The 21015-nt window shown below is 41.4% G+C and overlaps 1 protein-coding gene across 3 annotated transcripts in view; it reads right to left on the bottom strand.

Annotated features, from left to right (window-relative positions):
• The window catches only part of CAMK1 (calcium/calmodulin dependent protein kinase I), a 77408-nt gene extending 64927 nt beyond the window's left edge, over nt 1–12481 (bottom strand). For 2 of the 3 annotated variants that reach the window (XM_072420675.1, XM_072420677.1), the window contains exon 1: nt 12334–12481. The gene's annotated coding sequence lies outside the window, so the exon portion shown is untranslated. Of the gene's footprint in view, nt 1–2226; nt 2350–12333 lie in introns of all 3 variants that reach the window. The other variant, XM_072420676.1, reaches the window with a different exon arrangement.
• Nucleotides 12482–21015: the final 8534 nt, after the last annotated feature.

Genomic DNA, 21015 nt, shown 5'->3' with positions numbered 1-21015 from the left:
CAGAAATCAATTACCTGGTAATAGTGAGAAATATCCGTTGCTGATATACCAGACATGAGAGCAAATATTGATCCAAAGCACATGGCAAGTATATGCATGATCACATTCTTTTTATCCAAGAAAGACACTCGAAATGCAACACGTCCTATGTGTGTGTGGTCTTTTGGGACATCCGGCCAACCAATCAGAAAATCAATTGGATCGGTCGCGTACAAAATTGGCAGCAGATCTGCTTGTAGCTAGTGGGAAGGGAATTATAGTATGAGATTGTACTGATGTGATGTGTTTCACACAAAGAAAAGAGCTTAGCATACGCCTTAGTGTATGTACACCCCAATATTGCCTGATTCGCACCCAATTATTAAAAGTCATGCATGTACAGCTTAGCGTTTGTTGTCAGAGATACTCTGCAATCCCACCTTCCGGGACTGGTGCTCCCATTCACCTGTGCAGGAGTTACACCAACCAGGCTAATCATACTGCCCAAGATCAAAATGCCGAATAGAGAAGAAGGTGTCGCCCTCAAAAAAAATGGAGACAGGTTAAATCCCCAATGTCATAATATTTATAATCTTGCATCTTACCATTAGCTGTTACTAAACTCCAAAATGTAACCAGATTTCCACAAGCTATATCAAATCTACGCAATTCTATTTTTAAAAGGCTTCTACAGCTTCTACGGCTTCTACAGAAATTTCTACAGCTTCACTCGTATCAGATTTTTCTAATACCAGTAGCAGCTATTCAGGGATCATCCTTATTTCTTTCCGAATAGATTTAATCAACCTTTTTTTTGTTTTAAATAACTCTATCGCGCAGGTTTCCATGACAACAGAAGCGGGAAATGCATGACTATGAGGAGTTCTCCCCACCCAACACAACACCTCCAAGAAACGTCTGCAGTTACATTGCAGCCATTACCCCCACCCTGCAGAAATAGTAAGAGAATTGTGGAGGAATAATCAGTACTGATCACATCTTTATATTTTATTAGAAATGCCCATGCAGGATTGAGTGTTGTAGAGTTTTCCAGTATTCAGATGAAAGCAGAACAAAACTTTTAGAAGTTCATTATATAAGTCGTTTATGAAGGGGCAAAAAAGGTCCAAAGTTTCTCTTCGAACAGCAGCATATATTCACAAGAAAAGGCCCTAGACTGTATGCATGTCCAGGTAAAGGTACCCCAATCCATTCATGTAATCAAACATCCAGGTAGAAAAACTGATGTATGTACTTTGCATATTCATCATTTTATTCAATTCATAGATATACTCAATATTTAATATATTCTTACCATTTTTTTTTAATTTTTTTAATAAAAGCATGATTGCCCAACTCCATAGTGACAAGATCTGTTGCAGCTGTACCAAAAACACTTAATAAGGTCCAGCCAATTTGATGATCTTTCAAAAGTACCTTTGGCACTGGGTCACTTACAAAGCTTTTGGAACCCAGATAAATACATTCCAGGGGTGCATCAATGTAAATCTTACCGATAGGCTTTGAAAAGCAGTCATGGCCCAAGTATGAAAGACTTGACCCTAAAGGTTTAAAAAGGGGTGTCAAACCTTTGCAGAGAGGCCACATCTGCTTGTTTAAATCATGCATGGAGCAAGATTCTTGTGGGGTTGTAGATTACCTAAGCATACTAGCAACCTATTTAAAATAACATTCAGAAGATCTGTGTTTAAATTACCCAAATTGGAGCTCAAAGGGGTTTAAAAACTGGCTGTACACACGGTGCCTACACAAGCTGTTCGAGGCGGGTTGAAAGAGCAAAGATGTTCCATTTTGGGGAATGAATTTCTCCCACCTAAAAGAGAAGCCTGTGGTGTAGATAATGACGACAGGTCATCGGGCACTATGGTCAGGCAATTATTTTCTCTGGTTTATTTGTGTCATTCTACACAAAAAAAATGTAAACTTGGGAAATGAAAGGTAAATTGAGACAGCAATACAATAAGCAAACCTACACCATCAAAAAAGCTTTTGCATTGGGATTCAATGAGCAAAATAGGAATGACTTTCCTCTCAAAGTGGGTTATCATGGCATTGTGTGCCAAGCAAGGAGCGCACTTCTCTAGGACCCTTTTATATTTGCCAACAAAATGAAATAAACCTCAGCCGAGACCAGGCAAGGAGTAGGAATCTATAAAAAAGAAGAAACATCAGACGTTCAAAGAAGTATTTTCAGTGTCTGCTCATTCTCCTCTCCTCACTAATTACCTCTGCATGGAGAGGAAGGCAGCATAGCCTTTGATCCCAATCCAACTTATGAATATTCAATGCCAAGCGCCGTGTGCAGGCATCTACCTGGACTCCGAGAACCATTCCTCTGCACCTTCATCTCTAAAATAAAAAAAAGTGAGGGGGGGGGGGGGGGGAATTGAGTGTTTGCCAAAAATTGCACCTTGGATCATAAACAATAAGGAAGTTAAAGATCTATCTCTTTGAATTCCTGGCAATAAAACCAATTACCATTTAGCACCTTAACCTGAACACCATTTCAAGAGTTACTTTGCAACCAATGCTTTGACAGTGGGAAGAAATATTCTGAAGATTCCAGGAGTATTTCTTTAACAGCCCTATCTATGAGAACACTGCTGATTGTAGAGATTGAGGACGGTAGACATTTGGAAGCTGGGGGCTGCGTGTGGTCTGGTCCACCGCTGGCTACTTTCCGTCTCCGATTATCTTAGGGGGAGATTTTTTTATTACATATTTACTGTAAAACCGAGAGCTTTATAAAACTGGCACATGAAGTAGACCAATATCCAGCTTTAAATGAAAACAAATCTGGCATATGTCAAGATAATATGATAACCCATCCGGTTACCACTGTTTAAACTGTTCCCAGCACTTACAAAATGTTTACAGCAAAGCTTAAAGATGTCAAAGACCTGCCACATAGCACAGCAAGCCTGGAGACATGACTTTTCATTATACAGTTATTACAACATATTCATGGCTCAGCACCTGGCTTGTGATTGGACAGTGAAGGAGAAGTAACAGATGGTTGAGCTCATCTCTTTACTCTCTTACTAATGGTTTGTCCATTGTTCGAACATGAGCACTGTAACAGATGACTGGCTGTTTTTTGGTCTACTAGCCTGTGTTCTGTTGTACAGAGCATGGCAAAAAGCTGATGCCAAGTCAACCAGGTACCTACACTGAACTGAATAAAAATATACACGACTACATTTTTTGGGCCTTTTTGAAATTCATCTTTTGGACATTGATGCCAACCCACAAAGTATTTAAAACTCAGCGCCCATGTTCAATTTTAGAACTGATGTTCTCAACATACAGTCAGTGGGAAGGCAAAGACACAGCTGAGAAGCTTGGTTCCTATTGATATGGGCATCCCTTGAACTACATTTCCCCCCCCAAAACCGAGTTGGAACTAATGCTCTGCCTTAAAAAAATCCACAATGTAGGCAGGTTTTATTCCAGAAAAGGATAGGTGAAATCCCTTCTGCAATAACCATTCTCACTGCTTGATCACTGCCAGGCGCTCACATTTTGCTGAGCTGCACATGCGCAGTTCAGTAGTAGTTGCCAGGGAAACCCAGCCCAGCTACCCTTGTGTATGCCAGAAAAGAATAAATGAATTCCCATACATCCCTGCACTGGCAATCAAAACACTTAATCATCATAAGGAGGAAAATGGCCGCCCTGCAATGGAACAGAGATAGGCAAGTAGCACAGGTGTCGTTCCATTTAGGGCAGCACAATGTTACTGATACAAAAATCCAAAGTATCCATATGAAGAGCTGAGAGTGTTTGGTGGAGTTCTGTTATCCAACAGAAGTAATCTGGTCAACCTAAACAAAACACTAGAAGCTCAATGGATTTCTGAAAAAGCAATGGGTGTTTTCCGCACTTGCAACATTTTTTAAAGGAATCAAAACGGGCTAAAATGTGCAGACAAGCACCAAATTCACTTAAGTATGCTGCTTGAGTACTGCAGTTAAATACGAAAAACAAGAAGACCCTGAGGAAGAGAGGTGTGGTCTTGAAGTGCGTTGGCTAGGAAATACACTGATGCCCTATCACGTGCCAAGCATTAAGGGAGGGTTACTTCTATGATAATCACGCAACTGTATTGGCGATTACCATAGCAGTCTACAGTATTGACCATCTCCAGCATCAAACCGACTGTTGCTATTATTATTACACGGTATTTATATAGCGCCTTCATATTACGCAATTCTGTACAAAGTCTATAGTAATGTCACTAGCTGTCCCTCGAAGGTGCTCACAGTGTAATGTCCCTACCATAGTAATCAATTTGGGGGGGGGAAGGAACCAAATACCCTATCTGCATGTTTTTGGGATGTGAGAGGAAACCTGAGTACCTGCAGGAAAGCTATGCAAACACAGGGAGAACTGGCAAACTCCATGCAGATAGTGCCTTTGTATTTTTGTGCAGTGTGAGGCGTTTTAATCTTTATTCACATCTCCACTATGCCAGCATACACCAGGGGAATTTTTTTGAAAAGGCATTTAGTAAGTCACCATAGCTTTTCCAAAAATCAAAAATGGACACACACACACACTAATATATATATATATATATATATATATATATATATATACACACACACACACATACATACATATACATACACACACACACTATATATACACACACACACCACATGGGTGTTACAACCATGGAGGATGTTCACTCTCACATATGAAAATACATTTGTACAGACCTATACACATGGGTCAGAAGACTTTTAGTGTTCCAGGTGCCGCCAGCGCAGAGTTCTGCTTTAAGTGTATGCAGAAGGGATGATGCATAGCAGTAAAATACACACAGCACAGACAACAGGCATACAAAGAACCTTTTACAAACAGGAGCAGGTCAGGCGGTAATGAACATCTGCCTTGCACACTGTGTACACATCAGCCAGCTCTGATGGAGATGGGACAGATAGCGTGGTATGAACAGACGACAGACAGATCTGATTACCACACCGTGTGGAAAATAACCCTGCAAAGAGGAAGAGTTTCAGTTTTCACACCGAGAAGAAAAAAATACACCATTTACATAAAAGCCACAAAACCGGTCATTTGAACCGGAGCCCTTAGATCAGACAATAACACTGTAATTATATGGCCACTTCTTGGCATTATTCTTACCTTTGAAAAAATAGAAACATAGAGTTCACCAGGTCTTTTATCCAATAACCACTTTTTAAATAAATAAGAGAAGCCCCTGACCACAATGAAGAGGAAAATACTAGACTTCCAGGTATATTACCCCCCAATGGAGATCATATTGCTCAATCCAATAACTTTATTTGCTTTATTCTCCCCAGAGAACACAGCCAACTTAGTCAGGTAACAGTTTTTGTCTGTCTGCCACAGATTTGCATTTTAATTATGCGAACACTGGGCAAGGGGAGACTAAGGAAATTCTACCCTTGCCTGCAAGAGGCTGATTGTATTCTACTGTAAATGCCTAGGCAAATTGGAGAAGTGCTTAAGATCCACTTCAAAACTGATCTAAAAAGCAATATCCCTTCTGCAACAAAACTTACCTGTCTGATTGAGGTCTACATCATAAGAAATGCATGCAAAATGCAGCGTAGGTGCATCATGGCATCCAAGCCTGGCTATTCCAGGTGGCAAAAGATTGAAACCAGGCAGAAATGAAAAGTGGCGGCACCTGGGACAGGTGAATGTATTTGAAAAGAATGTGATCAGACAGGTAAGGTTATATTATCATAGAATGGACAAGCAGTGTGCTGACTATAAAAAAAAAATGCCTTACCTGTGACATAGTACTGCTTTAAGGTACACAATGCAATAAAAATGAAAGGAAAGCACCTATTTCCTGCAGAAAAGAAAAGTCTGTTCCTAGAACAGAGGCCAAGAAAAGCCCTGGACTCATACAGCACTGTGTAAATAAGCAGAAAGTCCCAGGATTCCTCCACAAGACCTCCAGCGAATAATTCCTGATTAAAGTGCCGTAATCCACAGATTTATACTTTATGATGACTTCATCTAGCAAAACTGAACTGGGCATGTTACAAAAATCATTAGGGCAAACCAAAGCTGTGACTGGTGGTTGGAAAACAGATGTCAGAAAGTAGGAAGATCTACAAAATCCCTCCATTTGTTCTAAAGGAGTCTTAATAGAAAATTCTACGACAACCAGATCAATGCCAAATATGAAGTCAGTTGATTTTCCAATCAGTAAATTAATGGATTGGAAAGCCCAAAACATGATCCACATGTGTTGTAAAAAAGGAACTTATATGATCATCACCTTCATTGTGATTGGATCAATATCCATCAACACACTCAGATATCTGTCATCTAAATCAGATTCATTTTGGATGGAATCATTTAAAAGAATGAAAGTCTGCATTGACCTTTGTGGGACCAACAAGTAAAAAGAACTTATCTGATGCCAAGTACACTGTATCAATAGCACCGAGGATATTTATCAATGCCGTCATAGTTCACCCCCCCCCACATGGTACATCCCAGTGACACATGAAGAGTTTGAAGTTTCTTATACAACACCCGTTGTCAGAGTTCCAGCTGTGTGGGTGTTCCATGATGTGACATCCGTGGTCATGCTCCTCACTGACAACTGCAGCCAGATAAAAGTTCATGGAAGTGTATTTCTAGTAATTTTTTACTTCTATAAGCCATTAGAGATATTCAAGGGAACTAAATGAAAGTAAGGCACATCTAGCAGGACACAACCTATCCCAATCCCCCCCGCACCCGTGTTGTTGTTGTCTTGTCCCACCAGGTGAATGGACAGCGAAGGGAGAAGCAGCCAATTGATTAGTTCATCCCTCTGATCTCTACCACCATCAGCACATGGTCAAAGATACACAACTAATTAGCTCTTTCAATTAGCTCTGCAATCTGTGCAGGACAAATTTTTTTTAGGATGCTCAAATAAATCATACTGACATTCTAAGGCAATGCACCCCCTCAACTTGAGTTTTACAAGAAGTGTTGAATGGAGGTCCCCCTCCCCCTGAATCCCAAACTCTGAGCCATTTCACTTGATAACGGTGTGATTTGGACACACATTTGAAGTGCTTTTATGTGCAGTTATATAAAACGTACGTAGGTGTGCAGGAAAACACAATTACAGTAGCTATCTCCGTCGATGACACAGACGTGAAAAAAAAAGAAAAAAAGTAATTTTTTATTCAAGTTGTCAGCAGTGAAATACAGAACACAAAGTTGAAGGGCCAATCAGGGATCCATATTATGAATCGGGGAAAAAAAACAAATTGTTCTATAGAGATTGATTTAAGGGATGCCAAGAGGTGACCAATCAGACTTTTTTAAATCAATTTTTTATTAGCTTCAGCAAAAACATTGAAACTATATTATGAATGCCCATTTTGGCCTGATTGGACCAGCTACTCTTTGCCCACCCAAATCCTAAGAGAATACTTCTTATCAGACAGAAAAGCTCATAAAAAAACCAACAGCCAATGGGAAAGCTTCCTGCGCTCCTGCACTACCAATCATCAGCAAACACTCTCATTGGCTGTTGGTATTAGCCTCCCCCCCTCATTGGCTGCTGGTATTAGCCCCCCTCATTAATTTATAGTAACCTGTTGGAGCAAGAAAAGGTAGATAGAACTTAATCAGGCATATGAATAGTCGCATGGTGGTTATGCCAGGTTAACAATCCATACCAGGGAGATTTGGATTGTGCACCCAATGACCCGCATATGGCCATCTCTAGATATGCCAGAGCAAAGTTAGAGCTGGAAGACTTTTAATGTCCTGAAATATTATATTATTCAATGGTATTACAAAGATTACTCATGGTAGGACAAGAAAGTAGAACTGTCTGATCAATGTAAAGGTCTGCTGCTTCTTTTTTACTTGTCCATTCACAGTCTGCAGAGCTTTGACTGTGGGGAAGAAGCAGCACAAGGAGCCAATTAGCTGTGCTGTAAGGCCAAAACATAATCATACAGATAGGAGAAGAAAGCAGAGCGAATTGATCAATCTGTAGTTCTGCTGCTTCTATTTTACTTGTCCATTCACAATTTGGGGGAGGAACGAGACCTCCATATGTGTTACAGCCAGAGCTGTGTAAATCTTTATAATGGATGAGCAAAAATACAAATCTATTGGAAAGCAAAACTCCCCGATTCGGATTTACACCAAAGAACAAATTCTATGTACGTGGCTCATTGATTTTATCTCAGCAGCTGTTGAACAAAGATGCCGATCTGAGCGCCTGACATTCAGATAAATGCTAGGGGGAGATTCTATAAACCGCCGCATGAAAATAGGAAATGACACGCACACACACAAAACGTGAAGCCACATCAAAAGTAACAAGGTTACAAGATTGTTCCTAAAATACATCAGGACTTTCCTTCCAATGTCAGGCTGATCAAAGGCAAAAGGTTGGAAATTGTAATCTGTACAACAGAGTTCAGAGTGAGAGGGAAAGAAGCAAAGCACTGAGCCAAATCAGTGGTCCTGCAGTGTTAACAGAGTAAAGCAGTGTGATTAGCGACTTCTTTTTCACTGTCCAGTCACAGGCTGGGGGAGCGACAAGACCTGTACATGTTAGCTAAATGAAGCAGAATAAAAGCTGGTCCTGCATGGCAGAGCTGTGCAGATCTCAGGATTAGATGGACAAATGCAAATCCTTTCAACAACTCCCATACATGTAAATGTGTTTGTTGCTGAAACAAAAGATCTTCTGAACTACAACGCTCAAGCTGAAGGTTTTGATATATTAATTTATTATTATTAGATTTATTACCGGCTCATCCTGCCAGAAATCCTGAAAACAACTTACTGTGCAAACTGCTATTGGTTCAATCATTCTCCATTATCCAATGACTACAGAACACCTCCCTCCAGTGTTATGGAGATGAGAAGGGAGCATTTCATAGTCATAGAACACTCGAGTGACAACGCTGCTCCTCCATAGATACAGCACAGTAAGTGTTGTCACCATAGGACAGGAAATAAACTTGTAGAATCAGCAGAATATGAGGGAAAAGACACTCATCTAATAACAGGTAAAATACCATTTCTTGGGTATAGATTGTGGTAAATCTCTCCAAGTATGCCAGATCTTTATCTTCCACAAAACAGGAGCAACAGGAAAGCAGATCTATTGGCAGGATCAACAAGTGATAGAACAATCCTTGTGCAACGTTTTGTTTTATCAGAGATGTCCAATACCGCTCAGTTTACTGACCAGTCACATGGCCATGCTGGGACTTGTAGTCCTTCTGATTCACCCTAGGTTGTCATTCCCCATCAGGAAGTGTCCAGGTGAAGCAGGCGTGTACTTGGCAGGCAATCGTAGGGCTTTGTGTACACAATCATCACCGCAATTATTTCTGCAGGGATCACCAGAACACAACAATCCGGATCAAACCATACATCCGCATGATACTCCTAACATTATCATTAGAAATGATGCGGAGATACATTATAGTGACTCTGCCTGGGCCAAGATAAGGTCATCAGTCAGCTGCAAACAGAAGAAGCATTTCTTTAGTCTCCTCTCAGTGATTACAACATTGTAACCACAAACTATGCAGCTGCACAGCGGCTGATCCGTTATATTTATGACTACAGCCAAAGGGATTTCCATGATTGTGTCACTTCTATACAGGAAGTACATATTGTGTGACACTTACCCCACCTCCTAGATTGTAAGCTCTTCTGGGCAGGGTCCTTCCCTCCTCCTGTGTCAGTCTGTCATTAGAAACCCCTTTTTAATGTACAGCACCGCATAATATGTTGGCACTATATAAATCCTGTTATTATTAGCAGATGAGCCAAGATGATGCCAGAACAAAGATGGCTCCTTCTGTGTAAAAGGGAAAGTCGTCAGACTGATCTCCGTGGGTGGTAATGAATCCGTGGAAGTGTCACATTCACACGTTACAAGATCTTTCACTATAACACCCTGTACTTAGAGCAATTCCCAATTATGAACTTCCCCATGACATCAATTATCCCAGTATTAAAGTGAGCAGATTATAGTAATGGAGTCAAAAGAACATTTACAACCGACATTGGACGGGTGATTACAAGACAGCAGATAACGGCACACACCAATGATTCAGATCTGTTACGTACAGACCAACCACCGGAGGAGACGAGTGATGAATAATTAAATAAATGACACGATGGGCCAGGTCTGCCAGCATGGTCACGTGACCACGGTCATATGCACTGCAGAGCCAATCTTTTGATTTATCAGACGTTATTATTATAATTATTAATATTAAACAGTATTTATATAGCGCCAACATATTACACAGCGCTGTACATTAAATAGGGGTTGCAAATGACAGACAAATACAGGAGGAGGAGAGGACCCTGCCCCAAAGAGCTTACAATCTAAGAGACATCACACATATTTAAGGTATTCTACCCTTCGGATCGTCATTCAATGGCAATGGGAATTCCGGACAATTTGATCAATTGTTTCAGATCAGGTAGCAATAAAAGGAACATTTTTGAAATTAAATCAGTCAATGTCCATTAGGAAACCCAAAAGCTGGTTGTCTATGATTGGCTGACTGCTGATTCCCTTTGGATCCCATTGTTTCAAATGATTGGAAAAAAAATTGCTGGTGATTTCTTTACATTTGATTCACAGAGAGCACCATTGGTTACCACCCTCAGTTTCCATAACCAAATAAATATAGGAGCCAATGATGCATTTTAGCCAATCAGGAAATTCTATAAGATGGCACTACAAGCCCCATTCTAATACTATTGACTGGCTGGCCCTAGCTTCAATACAGTTTGGTAACAAGCATGCAACAAGTGAGGTCACAGCACCTGATCTCCACACTTGGATACCATGCGACCTCAGAAAAGTCTCTTGCTGGTCCCTCTTGGTGACTTAAGGTCTGACCGCGGGGCCTTTACATGTTCAGGGGTCACATTAACCTGGCAATGGTTCCTCGTCCTTAGAAACAGCCAACCACAGGGCCCTCCTAATCCTTCCCAAATTTCTTTTAAATTGGACTATATAAAGCAGCAAATCTGACAGTCCCTGCTGGAGTCTTTCTGGTTCCATGTGTGGCACCAACTGACCCTCCACCAGGGAACGCATCAGTGAATGTCAGATTCATTGCTATATTATTAGACCCCTATATGTGGGATGACTCTGGGTACCGCATGTCAAGAGCTGTTTTCCCAAAATGTTTAAAGGTGCACAACTGGGCTTTAAAAAGTTTTTTATTGTTCAGACAGAGGAAGAAGATCCAATCAATAAATGGTCATGGCTGCAGAACCTCACCAAAGCAGAATTGCAGCAGGAATGTCCAACTTCCCAAGAGGTTTTGCAGCAGCTGCACCACTGATCAGCGATGTCCAAATAATGTGGATTCCTATCTATACGCAGATCTGGGCCACTTGGATTATTTGGCCCGCAGTGAAAAATCTGTCTGCAGTCCCCAGTAGCGGGTCACAGTACCAGGGTTGGCTGTGTGAAAGGGGGGCTGTGGGTGACACATGCAGCATCTTGTAAAGTTTACAGCATTGTAACTGACATTACAGCATTGTAACTGACATTACAGCATTGTAAGCATTGTTAGCCAACAGGGGCCCCCCAAATAATTCCCCAGGGCCCCACTTTCCACAACATGATTCCCGGTGACATTTTGTGGCTCAGTTGTGCAAAAAAAACAATCCTGGTAAAAAGGGCCAAAGTATGGAGAAAATAAAAACACTACTTTGTGCACGGGTGGGCATGCAATTGGGGTAATCAGGGACACCCATCGCTGGGCTTTAAAAAAAATCACCTGCCATGCAAAGGAGGTGCAAGTCAGATTTTTTTTTCCTTCATTCTACCAAAATGTAATAAATATGTAAATGTTAAACAGATGCTTTTCAATAGCACCTACATGGATAGATCAGATCACCCAATTCTGAGGTTTGTAGTTTAGTTCACCCATCATCTGACCCTCCCTGTACATTTTATTATTATTAGAAATGCAGCAAGAGGAACAAGACTGTTCTGTTGAGATAACTGCTGAACAAGACAGCACAACTTATGCCATGCAGCTGGACTCTCACCCTCCAGATGTACCCATGCCATGTCTGCTGATCCTAAAATCCCAGGGGTCACCCAGGTGCTGCCTTTTATATGCAGGAGCTGCACCTGTGCACCCTTGTGGCTGAGCTGCCTGCCAAATCCAGGATTACAGGGGACATCCCATAAGAAGGAGATCCATGATCCTGCACCAAGCAGGCAGATTACAGGCAGGCATCTCCCAGGGCTTGGAGCCCCCACCCACCTCAGCTAGCCACCCATTGGCCATCCATTCCCCCCCATCTTACCTGGGCAGGATGATGGCAGTGAGCCCTCTGCACAGGCTGAGCCTCCTTTGTGCTGCGCGGTGTGTCTGCCTGAGAGTCTCCCAGCCGCAGCCTGCCCATTCCTCCCTGCCCAGCACTGATGTCAGCGTAGCCCAGGAGGGGCGGGGCCATTGGCGACCCCAGCCAATAGCGGCACGGGGGGCGTGGCTTGTGCTCAGCGCTGTCCTGGGAGACGAGTTCATTCACTGATATGGGACGAGAAGCAGAGGTGGCGCGGCCAGCCAATCAGAACGCGGCATTGGCACAGGGTCACCTGTAGCTGCTCACATGCTGATAGAGTTTGGGAAGGAGTCAGACCTGTGTGATTTTCTCTATTAAAAATCATTAAAATACATGATCTGCATTGCTGCACTTTAATATGCACATTGCAATTAATTTTTACCCTTGTGTATTGATGCACACAATAATGCATTAGGCATGTCAAGTTAAAGAGGAACTAAACGGAAAAGTGCTTAAAAAGAAAAAAATTCACTTACCTTCAATCCTGCAGGACAATCTGATCCATCCGGGGGTGTCTTCAATCAGGTCCCACGTCGTTCCAGCATCAGCCAGCGCACCGGGGCCCCAATTTTTGCCTCTTCTTTTGAGTTCTTTATATGTCACCTGACTTAGGTGCGAGATCGGGTAACGTAGGTTGGAGTGAAAACTTGCCCATACCACTGCGCATTTTCTCTTTTCACGAAAAGGTTTCTTCTGTGCATGTCCGAGATGTCCAGGCTCAGGAGCACCCAGGAGCCTGATGAATGGGAGCGGAAAGCCTCCCGGGATACCTACCTTACCTTACGCATCCCGGGAGGCTTTCTGCTCCCATTCATTCCCAATCACTTAGGCGATCAATAATTAGGAGGCAGCACCTTTTTTTTTTTTTTTTTTTTTAAAAAAGGGTGTTGCACACAAAAACTAAACAAACAGAATTTTTTAACTTTTTTTGAAAAGTGAAAGTTCTGAGTTTAGGAACGCTTTAATATTTGGAACCAATGACCATTTAGTTAGTAGTCACATGTAACTCATGCCATGTTGTAATGTGCATTGCATTAGGGTGACCCTAACACACCCTAAAAAGTGCACGTGATATATTTTGTACTTCAATACAATATTCATCTGTTGGTGAGATGTGCTGAGCTGTCATTTAGAATGAATGGCACCACTTTATAGTAACATGCTTGCAGTAATACATGCATTATTGCTGGACCTTTAATGCATGCACTGATGTAGTATGATGCATTTCTACTGATCTTAGTAAAAAATGTATCAAGCAGAAAAAAAAAAATAAAATAAAAGCTAATCATTCATATTTTTTACCAAACTGATGCAGCTGGATAAATGCAAATTTTACATTTTTTTAACTTTTGGAGCTTTTGCATTATAGTGAGAAATGGGATACAAGAGTATTAGTCAACATGTTGACTGATTGAACAAAACAAAAAAAAATGTGGATCATCCAGGCGAAATGTCCCCTTTTTAAATACTTGAAATGCAAACGCAGCATCCAACATGATCAAAAATTGTGTTTGGTGAACTTGAAGTTATCTGCAAGATCAAAAATGATGTATATATGTGATGCAACATTACCACTGCAGGGTTTTTTATTCTTGTTTTAAAGTTGAATTTAAAGTTCCTATTCTTCCTCCTAAAGTGAAAAAGTAATATATGTGTGTGTATATGTTGGTTTAGTGGAAAAAAATTAAAAATATATCAGGAATGCAAGTTTTAAATGCAGCTGTCAATCTCACTTTGTCCACGAGGTGGTGCTAATGCTGAAGTTTATATATTTACAATGAATACAACTCATCCTAGAATTAATTTTTGCATATTGCTGCAATGTTTTTATATCTGATTGAGCCTGACAGCCAGTAAGAGTTTCTCCAGAGGTTGCCAGGGGCTCCTGGAGCAATAAGCAGGTCAGTTTAGGTGACACCAATGATCTTTTTGAGTATCTGTAAGTGTGACATTCTTCCCAATGGCCAGCAAGAGGCATTCTTCCTACTGACCAACATGCTAATACACTGTGATTGTGGATATAGTAATTATAGCAGGGGTTCCCTGAAGATCTGAAGAACTTTCCAGGGTTCCCCTGTATTAAAAAGGTGGAGAGACAATGTAGTATGAGCTCTATGATTGAGCATTAGCACCACCTAGTGGTCACATTGCGATTGACAGCTTCTAGTTTTTCAGGGTCTATTGATGGTGACTATAAAGTTTCAGACACATTTTGGGTTCTACAGGGCCCTTCATCGGGGCTGACAAATATTAAACAGGGAGGGGCCCCAACTTTGAGACTTGTATTTAATAAGTGAACAACTGAGTGGACACTGAGAACCTGTAATAGTTTACAAATATTTCAGCCCTCCACCAAAATTTAGTGGTATTAGCAGAGTCCTCCATTTCTCCTCTGCTTCATATTTGTACATCTCCCATTGGAACATAGACATATGTGTATCCAATCACTGAAATCCCAAACTTCAAGCAAGAAATGTTTCAATGTTCAGCTTTCATTAAAAAAAAACCTGGTGAACCTTCTTGTCACTTACTGGTATGGGGTGACAACACCCTGCCCTGTCTCCCAGTTGCCTTGATTACGTTGTCACCCTGATTCACAAGCTTCCAATGAAGGCTATACATATTATGCTATTGTCACCCCAAGGAAGCCCACTCTGGGAAATGTCATGCACCCCTCGTTGAAACTCCTGTGCCCAGGAAATGGCTGTAAGTGGGCTGCAGGTAATCAGAAACAATAAGATGCAAGAAAGGGTGCTAACTGTTAACGGGGCTTTCTGGAACATCGGCTCCATTTTCTGGAGGCCCCATTAGTGTGATACATTTTCCTTGCCACAAGTTCATTTTAAAGCCAATTTCTGAATTTCTACTTCTGTTTCCATGTTCATGGAATAATCACAGCAACACTGTGAAAAACATAGGTCCAGATTTATTAAAGCTCTCTAGAACTGGAGAAGATAGATTATCATGGGAGAACCCGGGGGATCCAGCAAATCTGCATCCAGCAAATGCCTTGATTTCAAAACTTTTTCATTGTCTGTGGATGGTACAAGGAATGGTTGGAAGCTCCTGGGATATTTCTCTATACTTCCTGTTCTTGAGACATAACAGGAAGTTAGAGGAAATTTTTACAAAGTTAGGTAAATCCCTTCTTAGACTGTTTCCACCACAGAGAGCGGTCCATGTCAACAAGACCAAGGTTTTAGAGCCACATAGATCTTTAGGGGTATTAGGCAGCCTGATGACTGCACCCACACAGGTCCTGGGTGTCCAATCATCAGACCTGAATCCTGTCACATGGGGAGCTGTGGAAGCTCAAAGATAGATTGTAAGCTCTTCAGTGCAGGGTCCTCTCCTCCTCCTGTGTCACTGTCTGTCATTTGCAACCCCTATTTAATGTACAGCGCCGTGTAATAGGCGGGCACTATATACATCTTGCTTAAAATAGAAATCAGTTGTTTATTTCCTATTTGAGCTGCAGAGAGCCTTGTGATTGCTCTGTACGTTCCCTATATTTCCTTTAGCACCATTGCCAGTTTCACCTACGAATACAGAAACCGAAAATGCAAACTTTTTTTATTAGCTATACTAAGTACTAAACTGCTTGAGGATCTCACCCGCAAGGGGTTTAGGGGAGGCGGGGGGGGAGGGGTTTGCGCTTTGGGCAGACCGATCTTCCCCGCAGCTTCTCTTTCACACGAGTCAAATCATTTTCTTAAGTCTACACTGCAGGGAATATTTATAATTAGATCTCAGAATAAAAAATGTCTGCAGGCAGTTTGTCTCTATCCTGCCCGGCAGAAAATGCCGGTGCCATGGCAGACTAATGCCAGAGTGGCGTGCATCAGGATGGGCAAGCGGTGAGAATCACAAGAGGTGATTTTGCTTTGTGATCCAGAAGCCCCCTCATCCATTCTGCACCTCCCCTCCCGACCCTTGCTAAGGTTTGTTAATGCCTTTATATATCAGCGGCAGCCCTAAGTGTGCAGCTGAAAGGTTTGAGCGAGCCAGCAGCAGGGGAGCGCTCCTCGAATGAGAATTATTTATCACAGCCCTGGCAGAGACGGGTCCTCGGCCGCTCATTATCCACCAAACAATATGGATATAAATGGGCCAGCCAGAGTCATAAAATTAATTTTTCACTGTCATGTTATATATTTAGATTGCCGGGAAACAGATACAAGCAGAGGAAGGGCCACCCCTATGACAGTGATTGGATGTACTGATTGGCAGGTAGAGGAGAATGATGTATAGGAAACTCTGCCAATAAGTTCTGTTTTTCCCAGCTCATTTGGGTCAATGGCGTGGAAAGGGAATGGCTGGAACAGATCTGGTCCAGCATTCAAAACGTTTGCTAGCAAATGACTTTGAAGAAATCCATTGCAGGTACGCTGGATCACCCAGCTTTACTCATCAAAGTGAATTCTTTGCAGCCTTGGAGAGCTTTAATAAATCAGAGCCATTATACAACACAGAGAAATCATAAAGTGCTCATTCCTCTGGAGGAACCCTGGTTGAGAACCACTGGTCTAAATATTGAACACATCATCGAGGAAAATGCATGATAGCAGCACCTGATTTCTGCACACACCTGCAACACATAGGTGTGATGTGACCTAAGGTAAATTCTTTTTTAGGGTAAAGACTCAGGTAAGTGACATGTTCATCCTGTGTGCACGGTGGTGCCTATAAATGCACAGAGCTCTCATATGGCTGTTACTGTGTTCAGTTACTAAACCCCTCGATATTTAGTCCCACGGATAAATGTCTTCCATAGCTCACAGCTCTGCTGTCTAAAAAAGAAGTGACAAAGTGACGGTTGTTGTGACACAAGGATCCACACACCTCTTCCTGGTGGCCCTGAGGCTGCGCTATTTTGGGTCTATTGTATCATCTGGATTCAGCGGTTGAAATCACATCCGTAATGTCGCAATTTTTTTAGACCAGACTGCCTGTTATTGCTACCCACGGCCCCCTCTTTTAAAGATCAACCCACCCTAAATGTTTGGAGGGATCTCTGACTACCTGGGCAATATTTACGATTAGACTTGGCAGGGAATAACTCCAAAAAAGGGCACATATGGGGCAAATGCCATGGGGCGCCAGTGGGCTATAGAGCAAGGATCAACTTTTTCATTTATTTATATACCTGGGAACATTTAGGACTGCAGAAGTCTGAGATTGAGGCTGGGGAAGGGGGGTAAAGATGGAGTGCATGGAAAACAATATTCAAGAAATAACTTGCATTTCCCACAATAAACAATAAGCCCCCGGTGGGAGATTGTGAGAGTAGCTGGACAGCAAACATTAAATTGTGGCAGTATATGGGCAACAAACAATGTTTAGGTGGTACAGGCAATAACTGGGCATTCTTTACTATACAAAAGTAATGAATAGCATTTTGTTGCAATATGTTGGCATCAAATGGTTCATTGTTACAATACATGGGCAACAAACCAACATTTGTTATAATACATTGGCAACAAATGGGCAATTATTTAAATATGTAAAGGACAAATAGGTAATTGTTACAATACATGGGCAAGAGATAGTTTTTATATTATATGGGCAACAAACCAACAGTTGCTATAATACGTGGGAAACAAATGGGTAGTCATTAATATACATGGGTAACAAATAGGTAGTCATTAATATACATGACAAACAAATGGGTAGTCAATAATATACATGGGAAACAAATAGGTAGTAATTAATATACATTGAAAACAAATTGGTAGTCATTATTATACATGAGAAACAAACTAACAATCAGTATAATGCTTAGGCAACAAATAGGCAGTCTTTACAGTACATGGGCAACAAATTGGCAATTGTTATAATGAGTAGGCAACAAACAGGAAGTCTATATGTAGGCAACATATAGACAATTGTTACAATATAGGGGAAATGGAGGGTTGCTACAATATGTAGGCAACCAATGGGTAATGGTTTTAGTGGGTGATGACAATAACAGTGACAATTATTGAAACCCAGGCTGCTTCTCCTGTGATTTCCCTTTACCCCAGACCTTCTGGGTTTGACATCCCTATTGCCCCCTTGCTGTACAAGTCCTAAGGGGTAAGAAGGAAGAGCTGGTGTATTAGGCAACTCATTCATACAGATGGGCAGTACTCAATCAATGGGTACATGCAACTAAACAGCATCAATGGAGCCCAAGGTATAAATCTCCAGCATCTAGAAGATAATAGCAGTAAAGGAATTGCAGCAATTCTAGAAGATCCAAGTTGTTTGCCCAATAAAAAGATGACTTTAGATCACATGGTCTGCAACTCCGCGGCCCACCAGGTCAGCCAATTGGATTTTTAATTTTATCTAGAAATAAAAAAAATCTTTAAAACCACCATTGAATGCATTTCCTTCAATTCTCAATTCTAAAACCTCCTTTTGCCCTGGCATACCAGAATCCACACCTCCTCAGATTGCACAAACATTTTCCAAAAAGGATTGATTGGTTCCATTAAGGCTTCATTTCCTGGTTTTCCGGGTGACATATGATAATTTCTGGTGATCTGGTAGAACAGGGATCATTGTTTCCTGACCTATGGGACTCATGAAATCCTTGTGACCTTATAATGGGCCCATTAAGAACTGTGCCATCTAGGAGCTATTTCCATGTACCCACCGGTCTCCTTTGGGCTGTATTTGGGTATGGCCACGGTATAGCCAGGGATCACACCAGGCTCGCTTTATCTATTATTACACATATAATACTAGTTCACTGGGGGTGTATTATAGGTTACACTTCATCCTCCAAGTTTATAATTAAATTCTCTTTTGCAAAAGCATGCCAAGGATTTATATTGTGCATAATTGTAACACTCACAAATAAAATTTTAAAAACATTTGCAATAAATTGCAAATATTTTTACACATAACCTATTTACATATCATCCACTTTGCACACAATCACAGCCTTGTTCCAGTTCCAGAATAAAATGCCCTGATTCTACAAGATGGATTTAAGGGAATGGGAAAATGTATTGTCTCTTTACAAACTCCTTTCAACCGGTGCATTCCACCTGCCGATGATTTGGTATTTCTGTGCACCCAGACCTGAGAGAATGCACCACTCCCTGGGAAGGGCTGCAAGCCATTTAGGGTGATGGCTCTTCGTCATTTTATACCACAAAGGAACTAATGTAATATCAGTTTATGAATGCCTGGCAGCAGATGGTGTTTTTTTGCAGAGCGTATTTATATTCATCTTTATAACAGATTTAGTTATTTATTATTCTTTAGCAAGTTTAGTATTTGACCTTGGGAGCGATCAGCTCTCTACACCATCCAATGCTTGAAATCCCTTTTTTTAAATTTAATACCCTGCATAGAGGGAATGATTCTTAATCCCTGGCTTCTCATCATGGCCCCAGGATTTGAACAGACAAAAAAGAAGTGATAATCACGTGACATACCAGACCTCATCTGGCTATACCACGTAAGGAAAATGACATCACGGCGGTCAGCGACAAATTCACATCAAGCCAATTGCTATGCTTTACTAGAAGCCAATGAGAGACCCGAGCTGTAATGTGAAAGTTAGCGGGAAGAGCGAGCAGACGACCCATTAATCAGTTTAATCCGACGCTACCAGGTCCACGTATAATTTCCTTAATGGATCAGAGGCAGCGGATTTGCTACTTATAGACAAATGCTGCTCTGAAAGTGAAATTGTAGCAGAAACAGATCAGCGTAAATGTGTAAATGTTAGGGCTGGATGGACACTAACACCTGTTCTTTGGCAGGTGAAACATTTCACATATATGTATTTGATCTTTGAGTTCAGTTTTAAAGTGTAAATTAAAAAAATTGGCCTTGCAAGATTTATTTTTTTCATGATTGGAGCATTAAACATAAGGTGACACTTCCAGATATTTGTTACTTCTCAAAAAGATCCCTCTAACAATGCTATTGTTTGCTTTACCCTTTACAAAGACGGAGCCCCCTTTGTTCAGGCATCATTCGGGGTCACTATCTACTTCCTGGACTGAGATGACATAAGGGGTTCCTTATCTCTGTGCTTTAACATCAGCATGAGAGCCAGGCAATCAGCATTTTCAGAGGGAGAGGTCACCTCATTCATAACAGGTGCACTGTAGTATGATTTGCAACTCTCAGTGCAGCACTGTTGCTTAGAATTAGGATCAGTAATTGCATGAAGTCACCAATATGTTACTGTGCAGAGTGCACCATCTAGTGTCTGTTGTGAGAATGGCACCATCTATGAACCACCATCCTCAATAAAAACCAAGAAGAGTACTGAATATATTGCAACTTGTCCGTAGATGTGGTGCCTGCAGTACTTTTTTTTTCACCTGTTATGGTGCAAATAACATGCCTCCTATAGAAAAGGCATCCGCAAAGCAATTTAGGCAGAAGCCCAGGGCATGGTGGATGTCCTGGTTGCCCCAGCTACAACGCATTGGGGCTGATTTAATGAAGCTTTCCAAGGCAGGAAAGGATACACTTTCATCAGAGAAGCTGGGTGATCCAGAAAACCTGGAATGGATTTCTGAAAAGTCATTAGCTACCCTGTTTCCCCTATGATAAGGCACTGTCTTATATTTTTTGAAATGCCAAAATATGCCCTAAGTCTTATTTTCAGGGGGATGTCTTATTTTTCCATGA

The sequence above is a fragment of the Pyxicephalus adspersus genome, chromosome 8 (genome assembly GCF_032062135.1).
Source record: "Pyxicephalus adspersus chromosome 8, UCB_Pads_2.0, whole genome shotgun sequence".
NCBI lineage: Eukaryota > Metazoa > Chordata > Amphibia > Anura > Pyxicephalidae > Pyxicephalus > Pyxicephalus adspersus.
This window is presented reverse-complemented; position numbering and strand designations above follow the sequence as displayed.